The sequence below is a fragment of the Leucopleurus acutus genome, assembly GCF_964270905.1.
Source record: "Leucopleurus acutus genome assembly, chromosome: 12".
Lineage (NCBI taxonomy): Eukaryota > Metazoa > Chordata > Mammalia > Artiodactyla > Delphinidae > Leucopleurus > Leucopleurus acutus.
The window spans coordinates 35,485,529-35,497,633 of NC_139154.1; the positions used below are offsets into that span (position 1 = coordinate 35,485,529).

Genomic DNA, 12,105 nt, shown 5'->3' on the forward strand with positions numbered 1-12,105 from the left:
ATCAATTTGGCTTTTATTTTCAAGTTCCTATTTGTTCAAAAGACACCTGTGACTTGAAGATTCTTTTAAAATGAATATTCCCGTCACCGAAATAAACAGTTGACATTTAACAAGTATTACATTTTACACCTGTAAATTTTTAAAGCACTGCAGAACTGTACAACTACATACAACATGTATATGGTTTGCTGTCTTCCTAGATATGAACTACTGTAAAATGACATAAAATTCAAATTATTTACCTTGTCCACACTTAACTTGTGAGTCTGTCAAATAGCAATTATTGAGTGTCCAGTAATTAGAGGAGAAAGTAAAAGGAGGACATGAAGATGCTCTTCCCCTTAGGAACTCACTTGTTATAAAGCTAACATACGCCCATAAAGTAACAAAGCAATACTGGGTCGTGTTACCTGGTAACAGAAGTAGATGTTCAGGTAACTATCACTATATGGAATAGATGTATCCTAAGTTAACAGCAACATCTTATTTGTTAAGTCCAAATCCTCAGTTAATTAAAATTTTATACGATATCAGCAATCTATTTCCACAATAAATTAATTTTGGTTGAAAGAGGTTAAAATGTAAGTTTCTTCTATTGCATGCTTGAGAGAACAGTTCCCAGTGAAGAATAAGTGAGGGGGGAGGGGAATAAATAAGGGAACAATGGCAACAATAAGCCGGTCAATACAGCAGACACTATTAGAGGATTTTCAAACCTCCTTGCCCAGTAACCCTAAATTTAAAAGCTGCAGCAACTGAACAGGTAAAAAGAAAAACGCAGAGGAGTAGGACTGGGAATTCACATGATGTATGTCTTCTCTGAGCAGCCGTAGCAGCAGCACATAAAAGCAACCTTCATGTTAGCACAGTGAAGCTCAAGGAGCAACTCCATCCTTGACGCTGCAACAAGATTCCTAGGAACCTGAATAAAATCTTCCACAAATTCCAAAAAACCTCTAGCCCTTTTTACAGCATCAGCACTCTCTCTGTAGATTTTAAATGTTCCAGTATCTTCATCTAGCTCAATAGCTGTAACTCCAGGAACCTTTCTAGCTTGCTGTATGTTACTGCCGTGTGTTCCTGTTGGCAGGCCCATCCAATGTCCTCTCACAACAAATTCCGCGTGAAAAGCTGCTGCAAGTTGTTTTGTGCATTCTAAATGCTTAGTGGCCTCTTCATTTCTGGACATAAGCATCAACTTCGTACGAATACTTCGCAAATGCACGTCACTCAGAATGTTTACCCTCTTCACGGTTGCTTCACTGGCAGACAGCATCATTAGCTGTGTGGTTTCTGGATGGTAAAAAATTCTGCCTGCTCCTGCTGCTTTCTTAAAATCTTTATGTGCATTTTCACTAGCACACGTCTCTCTCACATCCTCAGGAACATCCACTGTGCATTTAAAGAAGGAATTTTTTTTGACAGTTTTATTTTGATTGACAGGCCGAAGTCATTCAAATGGGACCGTTTCACTGTAAGTGGCATCACAAGCAGCATATTCAATGACATAAAATTCTCCTTTCATCATTCGAAGTTTAGCCAACCACCATCCGCATGGTTCTTGATCATTTGCTCTTGAATACACCTGTACTTCATCTCCTTCACTAATTTATTTATTTATTATTTTTTTTGCGGTACGCGGGCCTCTCACTGTTGTGGCCTCTCCCGTTGCGGAGCACAGGCTCCGGACACGCAGCCTCAGCGGCTATGGTTCATGGGCCCAGCCACTCCGCGGCATGTGGGATCCTCCCGGACCGGGGCACAAACCCGTGTCCCCTGCATCGGCAGGCGGACTCTCAACCACTGCGCCACCAGGGAAACCTCAATAATTTCTTTTTTTTATATCAGGTGGTTGTGGTAATCTAACTTCATTAAATGGAACCTGGCGTTCCGGTTGCCAGTTGTTCTCAAAAACAACTGTGAGGGCTTCCTTGGTGGCGCGGTGGTTGACAATCTGCCCGCTAATGCAGAGGACACGGGTTCGAGTCCTGGTCCGGGAGGATCCCACATGCCGCGGGGCAACTAGGCCCGTGAGCCACAACTACTGAGCCTGCGCGTCTGTGCTCCGCAACAAGAGAGGCCGCAATAGTGAGAGGCCCACGCACTGCGATGAAGAGTGGCCCCCGCTCGCCGCAACTAGAGAAAGCCCTCACGCAGAAACGAAGACCCAACACAGCAAAAAAATAATTAATAAACTCCTACCCCCAACTCTTAAAAAAAAAAACAACAACTGTGAGGGAGTCTTCATGAACATCTTTGATAAATCCCTTGTCAAAAGCCCCGTTGGAGCCGAGAATCTCCACCGTCACCTCCGCCGTGTTGGAACCGCAAAGCGATATTGTCATTTTAAATTACAATTTTGTGTTCTCTTGTGTGGATAAATTATAATTTAACTATTACCCTAGCAGACTCTTGGCCTTTTCCTTTTATTTGTGCTTTTGATGTTCTTTTCACTTTGATAAAACATCACTGATTGATGGTAATACACATTTCTGAAACTTGACCACCCTTAGAAAATGGCACAAAAAGTTTTACTTCAAGGATATACAGTGGGAGAAGATGCAGCCCTGCCTTAGCCCTCTCAGTCTCTTAGCCCCTTCTTCATTATCTTTTATGCCATTTATTTGTCTCTGTAACACAGTAATTTGCATTTTCTTTACACCACCAAATTATGGGCTTCTTGAGGACAGCAATTTGTGCCTCAATTTTGTTTGACTCCCTCTAGTGGCCAGCCAAGACTTGGCATGTCACAGATGTTCAAAATATTCCTTTGATGGGCAGGGGGGAGTATATTTCAGGGGCTGTGTGGGAACCCAGGTCCTCTCAGAGATGTGCAATGACAAATCTTGATCCAACTGACTCCCATTACCCTTTCATAGTGGAAAACTTCAAACGTCTACAAAAGTGGAAAGGTCATATACTGAGCTTCTGTGTGATCTCATCCAGTTCAACAACTGTGAACACTATCAATTTTGCCTCTTCTTCCTCCTCCCTCCCCGCCCTGCAGCCCTCCTGGATTACCCTGAAGTAAATCCAAGACATTACAGCATTTCATACCCTTGGATTTTTGATGATGAGTTTACCTCCGAATCCACCGAAAAGGGCCTGTTTTCAGGAAGGTGGGCTTGCTGGGAAGCTGTGTAACAGACATGCCAGTGACCTGCCTACCTTGTTCTGCTTTGACCTTGAGCAGGTTGGCTCTCTGGCTCACCTGTCTGTCACCTGAGGAGCTGGGCCTAGGTAATCCATGAGCTTCCTTCCAACTTGTACTTTGTTCCAGCTCAGGTCTGCCTTGTAGTCTAGTGTGGTAGTTCTCAAATTGTCGTTGCTGGGCCAGCAGCTTCGGCAGCACCAGGGAACTTGCACAAAATGCAGATTCTCAGGCCCCGTACCCAGCCCTACTCAGAAGCTCTGGGAAGGGGTAGATTTGCCAATAATTTGTGGTTTAATAAGCCCTCCAGGTGATTCTGATGAACAGTCAAGCTTGAGAACCACTAATCTGTGAAAGTAGACAAGAGGTCTATAAGCTCTTTAAAAAAAAAAAAATGAACAGGGGACTTCCCTGGTGGTCCAGTGGTAAAGAATCCGCCTTACAATTCAGGGGACAACGGTTCGATCCCTGGTCAGGGAACTAAGATCCTACGTGTGGCAGGGCAACTAAGCCCGCATGCCACAAGTACTGAGCTCACGCGCTGCAAACTGTAGAGCCCGTGTGCCCTGGAGTCTGCGCGCCACAACTAGAGAGAGAAAACCCACACGCCACAGCTAGAGAGAAGCCCTCACGCTGCAGTGAAGATCCCGCGTGCCGCAAATAAGATCCGACACAGCCAAAAAATAAATAAATTAAAAAAAAAAAGGAAACCCTACTGGAAATTGTGCATTTACCCATCATCGAGTTCAGTAAGTCAGTACAATGTCAGGTTCTTCCCTTTGTGCAGAATGAGACCAATGGTGGAGTGACTGTGAGATCTTTTGTTGATCAGGAACTCTGATTGATAGTTACAGTTCTTGACTCTAAAAGATTTGGGAAAGAAATGATTAGATAAAATGTTTCTGAACTGAAGTATATGTAGGCAATTTTCATGAAAAACAAAAAAAAGAAAAGGTCGAGAACCACTTCATGGGACACACCACATTTGTCATTACATATTTATTTGTTTGATGTCTTATCTCCCCCGTGGCACATGGTAAGTGCTGTGAAGGGTCAAGTCTGCTTTGCTCACCTTCCTGCCCCGGCACCCAGGACAATGGCTGGTCAATAGTATGTGTTTAGTAAATATTTGAGGAATGAATGAGCTTTGTTCTTTAGGGAACTTACAGAACTCTGGACAGAGCCAAGCCTAATACTGGTAGAAACAATTAGAGAACAATTAAGGGTTCTATTTTGAGGTCTTGACTACAGTGTAGGAGAATTTGAGCCAAAAGTTCAGTTAGTTTTATATTTGTCACATAAAAGTATCTATTATGTGCTTAGCAATATCTTGGCCTCTGGGGAGAAGTATGGAAGGCAATACAAGAAAAGAGTAAAACAAGGAGCTCGTGCTAATACGACTGTTTCATTGGTTGGTAACTACCTTGCATTCCAGTGCTTTCAGGCATAAGAGTTAGCCAAATAATAATAATCATTAGAGCCACCGCAATCCTTGGGCATCTACCATGTAAAAAGTATTTTGTGAGAATCGCCTAAGTATCTGTTCCCTGACATGAGCTTATTGGTAAATTTTGAAATTTTGTATTTTAACAAAATAAAAACTCATTGATACCTTCATTTGTAAAAATTAAAAACGAGGTTAGAAAGTTGTTTCCAAAATTTAAACATCTGCAGACATCATGGTCTGTAAAGGTAACACGAGTTTTAGCATCATTTATTTAATACATACCTATTTATTGAGTATGTACTATGTGCCAAGTACTTGTCTAAGTGCTGGAGATACAGCAGTGAACAAATCAGGCAATTCCTGCCCTCCTGGAACTTACATTCTAGTGGTAAGATTGGCAGTGAACCTCTGTGCTGTAAGTGATTTTCATTTTCATAGAAAATGTGGTAAAGATTCTATTATCTAAGATCACAATCTGGCCATATATAAGCTGTAATATGTTACAATCCATGGAGACCAAGCAGACAGGTGTGGGCATTCCTGCTAACCCCTCTGAGCTGTGAGATGCCCACTCTTTCCTCATGATACCTTTCCTACCCTATGTGACACATGCATTGGGGGTGGGGAGTGCCAGGGTCGATCCATTACCAAGGCTTAAAGTATTTATGATTTTTAAAGTAAGATGCATAATAAGAAAGATCCAATATTGCCTTCTTGCACTGCCCTGTATTAGCTTGGGCTGTCATAACAAAATACCATAGACCAAGCAGCTTAAGCAGCAGAAATTTATTTCTCACAATTCTGGAGGCTAGAAATTCAAGATCAAGTTTCTGGTTGATTTGGTTTCTGGTGAAAAGCTCTCTTCCTGGCTTGCAGGTGGCCACATTCTTGCTGTGTCCTCACCTCCTCCCACAGGAGTGTGGAGAGAGAGAGAGAGAGAGAGAGAGAGAGAGAGAGAGAGAGAGAGAGAGAGAGAGGGAGGGAGGGAGGGAGGGAGGGAGGGAGGGAGGGAGAGAGAGAGAGGGAGGGAGGGAGGGAGGGAGGGAGGGAGGGAGAGAGAGAAAGAGAAAGAGAGACGGAGCCCTCTACTGTCTCTTCTAATAAGGACATTAACTCTGTTGATCAGGGCCCCACCCTTATGACCTCACAACACACTGGGAGTTAGGGCTTCAACATACGAATTTTGGGGGGACACAAGTCTTCAGTCTATGGCACACTCCAAAGATTGCCCCCTTAGGTGAGCATTCTCAGTTTTGGAGCCTGCAGTTTTAGGGTTGGTTTGCAAGAGCACACAGGGGCTCCCAGCACTGGTTTGGGGGGTTTAGAGGAGGAACGAGACTCTTCTTCTGAAGTGTGTGAGGCTGGAGCACACATAGGTGACACCGTTATTGTCGGTAATCTTTTTTGTACCTGGCAGGGAGACTGAGTGTGTATACCCCCGTGCAGCCCCAGGGCAACACATGACAGGGTACTTACCTGTAGGTGTTTGTGGGTTGTTGGTAGACAGTTCTGGACGGGAAACAGCACGCAAAAATGGCTAAGTCCTTCAGAGGGCAAGTTCTTCTGGATTTGAGCCATCAGATGAATTCCCTGCCATGCTAATAAGATCTACCACCATTATTCACACGTTTCTTAAATGTCCTGGTTTATTTTGATGTTGAAGGCACACGTATAGACCACCCTTTACAAAGGATTCCGTTTGGCCCTCTCTGCTTCTGGCTTGACAAACGATTCTGTTCATTTCCTGTGCCTCTGCTTCCTGCTGACATTCTTGTCTTCTGTTAGACTTGAGTGTGACTCAATTTAGGAGTAATGTATCACGAGACCCATCTGGACCTTGGATTTACTAGGGCTTCCTTGCTCTTTGGAATCCATCATTCCCATCTTTTAGATTAAGAAGCTGTCACAGAACTGGTCAATCGCAAAAGTGGGACCTGATCCTCAAACTCTATCTCCTAGGTAGTGAGGGATGATCTGTGTGCATTTCTGTGCCTTTCTCTTCACCCACATTCACTCTGAAGGTGATTCTCAGGTGGCCATTCTATTGCATTGCTTTTTCAGTTTTGCCACCCAAGGGTGAGCCTGTGAGTCAGGGGTTAGAAATAAGAAAATGGAAGCCCAAAGAGGAAACCTGGGAACAGATTTGAGTAGCTAATTCTGGCGCATCTAGTAAGATTTAAAAATTAAATACCATTTAACTACTCGAAGACATTTAAATAACAGGGTCCTGCAAAGTTAGTTACCTTCATTATGGGCTCCACTGAGTTTGGCTGTATTTTCACATTGTAAGAGTTTCACAAAGTTTTCATTTTAGTAGTGTAAATTTTTTCAGTTGTGATAGGAATATAACTTTGCAGTTATTTAGTTAGGTACATGGAAGTAAAACCCAGTTCCTCCTCTCTTATGATTTTAAGTGGAGTAAAGGCAATGGGAACTAACATTTCATGGCTGTTCTGGCCAGGTTCTGAGTTGGACTGATAGCACCTATGAGGTGTAGCTATTATCATTTCCATTTTATATGTGGGAAAACCAAAGTCCAGAGAAGTTCAGGAACTTGATCCAGGTCATGTAGAGGTGAGATGCTGTACCAGATGTGAATGCACATCTGTCTGACCACAAAGCTATACAACTGTGAAGCCAAATCTTAGCCCCACGCAAAAAGTCTCTGTCCATTCTGTCACCTGTCCAAACTGTCATCTGTTTCAAATTAATTTCTACTTGTACTTTTCATTTGTCTGCATTCAGTCTCCCTTCTCTTAGCCCTGACCCCAGGGCTGGTCAGAGTAACAGCCATATCTCAGGATACACATTCTGCCTTTATCCTTTCTATCATCTTCCCTGTTTCTTTCTGAGAACCTGCATTTTTTCACAGGCTTTTATGAGGTGTTAGCCTAAAAGAAAATCTTCATTTGGCCCTCTCTTTTGCTAAGATATTTGTTGGTTTTGTCTAGAGAATTAGGCATTATGATTTCTGTAGCTCTAAGAGAGATACCTTTGCCTGACTGTATGCAGGATGCTGGCTTCATTTTACTTTCATCTTCTAATTACCATCTTTCTTCTGTTCATTCATGGCTGTTCACAGCATCTCTTAGACGCGAGTAGAGGAGAGAGATTCTTGGTTGAACAGAAAACCAGAACTACTATGAGCTCACATCTCTGAAGTTTAAATTGTCTTCCCAAAATGTTAGTTTGAGAGCAAATTCAGTCAGTGTGCTTGATCAGTAAATCCATATTAAATGCTCACTGTGTCATTGTACATCGTATTGCATTAGGCGTGGCAAGGGACACCCAGGGGCAGTGCGGACCTTGCCTTCAAGGGGTAGTTTGTAAACTAGAGACATATGAAGTATTGCTGCTATCCTTACTAATGGCTACAGACATGATACAAGTTTAGAAGAAGTAGTATTTGGGCTGGTGTGTTTGTGGACAGAGAGGAAGTGCATCTGATCGACAGCAGACGAGAGGAGAAAGGAGCAGGTAGACTTTGAGCTAAGCTCGGTTATCTTACATGGGCCCTATCACTAATCCTTACTCAGTGAGGTGGAGGGTTGGACCCATGGTAGACATGAGGACATGAAGGTGTGGGAAAGCCAGTGGACTTGCTCAAGGTTACATGGGCAACACGTGGTGGAAAATCCATTTTTATCTGACTCCAAAGTGGGAGTGAGGCCTGGACAGAGCCAGGCTGATGAGATGGGCTTGTGTATGTGTGTGGGGTGTGGGCTGAGGGCACCCCAACACCAAGCCACTTCCCCTGACTTCTTACCACACAGACTGCGGAAGACTTTCGGGTTGTAAGATACCTTCAGGATTCTTGGGTCCCACCCAGACCTTATGAATTAGAATCTTTGATGAATCTGCATTTCAAAAGCCCTCCAAGGGAGTCTTATGCATGCTGCAGGGTAAGAAGCACTGCTCTGTGAAGCTGCTCTATCACTGCCCTGGCAAGAGGCCATTGGAAGGGCTCTTTGGTCTAGAAAGCTGGAGTCCATCCTGACACAGCTTCCTTAGTCAGACTTGCCTTTAGATGATGATGATCCTGCATCTGTTTCCATGGCAGTGACCTGAGTGGTTAAGCTAATGAGAGTGTACTTAAGACCTGGTATCTGGAGTCATGCAGACCCAGGGTCACATGTGAACTCGGCTATACTTGGGCAAGTGACCTAATCTTCTCTAGGTCTGTTTCTTCATCTATAAAATGGGGTCAGTGATAATAAACACCTTGTAGAGCAGTGGCAAGAATTCAGCGTGTTACATGTCAGGTGTTAGAATATTGCCTTCTACATAGAAGGAGCCCAAACGCCTTCCCCTCCCCCTCCTTCTCCTGCTACTATTACTACTCCTCCCCATCTTCCACCACTTCTTCCCCTTCCTCGTCATCGTGATGATGATGATGATATTATCACCCACATCCTGTCTCTGGGTCTTAACACAGCGGTGCTCACTTCCCACCGCTGTCCACACCTCTTGCTCAGTTCCTACGGTGATGATGCCGGGTCATCCTGTGACCTCTAGGCTCCCCCCATGTGACACGGATCCACTTGCATGGGGAATTGGGCCTGTACCATCGTCTGCTTATCTCACTTATTGTTCTTTAGCGCTGCTGCCTGTGAGTGGTGTTCTTTGAGCGTCGTAACTGGGAAGCAGTTGGTAGTTTTGCACACCTGGCTGCCGTGGTTTGTGAAGCTCCTACGTCGTGCCAGCATTTTACATCGTCGCTGAGCCTCAGCACAGCCTCAGGATGTAGAGTCTGTGATACACATTCTACAGCTGTGTAAACTGACGCGCAGAGGTTTACCTGCTGGGAAGAACCATAGGAGATTGCTATTTTTGTAGATCGAAATAGTATAATGGCCATTTCGAATGGTTTAACCTAATACTTTCATCATACCGCATAAATGTTTTTCACACACTAAAAAAATGGTCCTGGGAGTTCCCTGGCGGTCCAGCGCTTAGGACTTGGCGCTTTCACTGCCGAGGGCCCGGGTTCAATTCCTGATGGGGAACTAAGCTCCTACCAGCCATGCGGCTCGGCCAAAAAGGATATTTTCTTATTTCTTCTAACCAGAATATTACCTGAAAGGACACATTAAAAAAATTGTGGTCATGCACTTTTCCAAGCATTTCACAATGTAACTCAGTCCTCACAACAGCCTTATGAGGTGGGTGCTGTTATCGGCACCCTCATTTTACAGATGCGGAGCTGAGGCACAGAGACATTAAGGAGCTTGTCCAAGGCCACACGCCAAGAGGTGGCAGAGACACAACATGGGCACAGGCAGTCTGGGCCCGGAGCCTGGGCTCTAAGCCTCCTGAATCTTGGGGTAAGGGGCTTTTTCTCAAGTAAGCAGCATTTTTGCTGCTGTGGACTTTGGACAAGTGGGGGCAGGAAGGGCACGGGCCTCTGTGAGCGCCTCCGTGAACCTGTGTTAGGTGCTCTGTGTACCCTCTCTAACTTTAGCAGGAGACTTGTGATGTTTTCCTCACCTCCCATTTTACAGGTGAGGAAAACCAGCTGGATTTCAAGCCTCCTGGTGTCTGACTGCAGAGCTCTTTCTGTCCTTATGCTGGGTGCTGCTTCCCTCTCCTTTCACTCCTCCTGTGGCGGAATTACCGCTGTGACCGTTGTCAGGAATCCGGTTTCTCAACCTCCTGCTCTTTGCTCTGTTGAGACCCAGCCCTGGCCACTGCACTGCTCTTAACTCTCAGACTGGGATTCGGGTCGCCAATGGGGTCTTCTTTAAATGATTGGATCATCATGGTAGGGCACAAAAGTGCCTTGTTGGGATTTTATACGGATTTGGGTTCATTTACACGGGTGAAAATGAATAGAATCAGACGGGGCCCTTGGACGTGCCCTTCTAATCCCCATTAACATTGGATAAAGCCTGCAAATTCCCAGAGAGATTTCTCACGTGGAGACAATGGTAAGAAGCAGCAGTGCGTCTTCTCCAGCCTGTGGCCACGCTCGAATGTCTTACTAACAAAGCAGGCGGTCTGGACAAGAGCTTTTTCTCCTGCTCAGGTAGCAGTGTTATGGCAACTTGCTAGCAAGACTATCTTTTGAAAAATGCTGAGAGATATTATTTATTTTTAATTAACATTTTAATTTTGAGGTATTTATAGATTCACATGCAGTTGTAAGAAATAATACAGAGCTCTCATGTGCCTTCTACTCAGTTTCTCCCAAGGGTAACATCTTGAAACTCTATAGTACGATATCACAACACTGATACAGTCAAGATACAGAATTGTTCCATCGCCAAAACCATCCCTCATGCTGCTTTTTCGGAGACATGGCTGCTTCCCTTTCACTCCTGCCATCCCCTATCCCTGTCCCCTGGCAATCACTGCTCTGTCCTCTAGTTCTATAATTTTGTTGATTCAAGGATGTTATATAAAGAGAATTATATAGAATGTGATCTCCTGAGATTGTCCCTCCCCACACCCCACCCCAGCATAATTCCCTAGAGATTCATCTAAGTTCTTTTGAGTATTAATAATTCATTTCTTTTAAATTGGTGCAATCACTATGGAAAACAGTATGGAGGGTCCTCAGAAAAGCTAAAAATAGAGCTGCCGTGTGAGCCAGCAATCCCACTTCTGGGCATATACCTGGACAAAGCTACAATTCAAAAAGATACATGTGCCTCTATGTTCACAGCAGCACTATTCACATTAGCCAAAACACGGGAACAACCTAAATGCCCGTCAGCAGATGACTGGATAAAGAAGATGTGGTACTTATATACAATGGAATACTACTCGGCCATAAAAAAGCATGAAATAATGCCATTTGCATCAACATGCATGGATGGACCTAGAGATTATCATACTAAGTGAAGTAAGTCAGAAAGAGAAAGACAAATACCATGTGATATTACTTATATGTGGAATCTAAAATATGACACAAATGAATCTATGAAACAGACTCACAGACATAGAGAACAGACTTGTGATTGCCAAGGGGAAGGGGGGTGGGGGAGGGATGGACTGGGAGTTTGGGATTAGTTGATGCAAATTATTATATATAGAATGGATAAACAACAAGGTGTCCTACTATATAACACAGGGAACTATATTCAATATCCTGTGATAAACCATAAGGGAAAAGAATATGAAAAAGAATGTATATATATGTATAACTAAATCACTTTGCTGTACAGCAGAAATTAACATTGTAAATTAACCATTCTTGAATAAAATAAATTAAAAAAAATAACTTATTCCTTTTTATTGTTGAGCTGTATTCCAAGCTGTGGCTGGGCCACAGTGTAACCATTAACCTGTTGAAGAATATCAAAATTGTTTCTGGTTTTTGACTATTATGAATAAAGCTGGTGTTGACATTTGTGTACAGGGTTTTGTGTAAACATAAGTTTTAATTCCTATAGTATAAATATCCAGGAGTGCAATGGCTGGGTCTTATGGTAGTTGAATGTCTAATTTTATAAGAACCTGCAAAACAGTTTTCCAGAGTATCTGTACCATTTTACACTCCTACCAG

General features: G+C 43.6%; 1 pseudogene across 1 annotated transcript; it reads right to left on the minus strand.

Annotated features, from left to right (window-relative positions):
• Positions 1–799: 799 nt before the first annotated feature.
• LOC309969577 (RNA-binding protein FXR1-like) lies at positions 800–2,345 on the minus strand (annotated as a pseudogene). Its single transcript has 3 exons — positions 2,210–2,345; positions 1,805–1,917; positions 800–1,604 (listed from the first exon to the last, which is right to left on the minus strand). The product of its transcript is annotated as an RNA-binding protein FXR1-like (transcript).
• Positions 2,346–12,105: the final 9,760 nt, after the last annotated feature.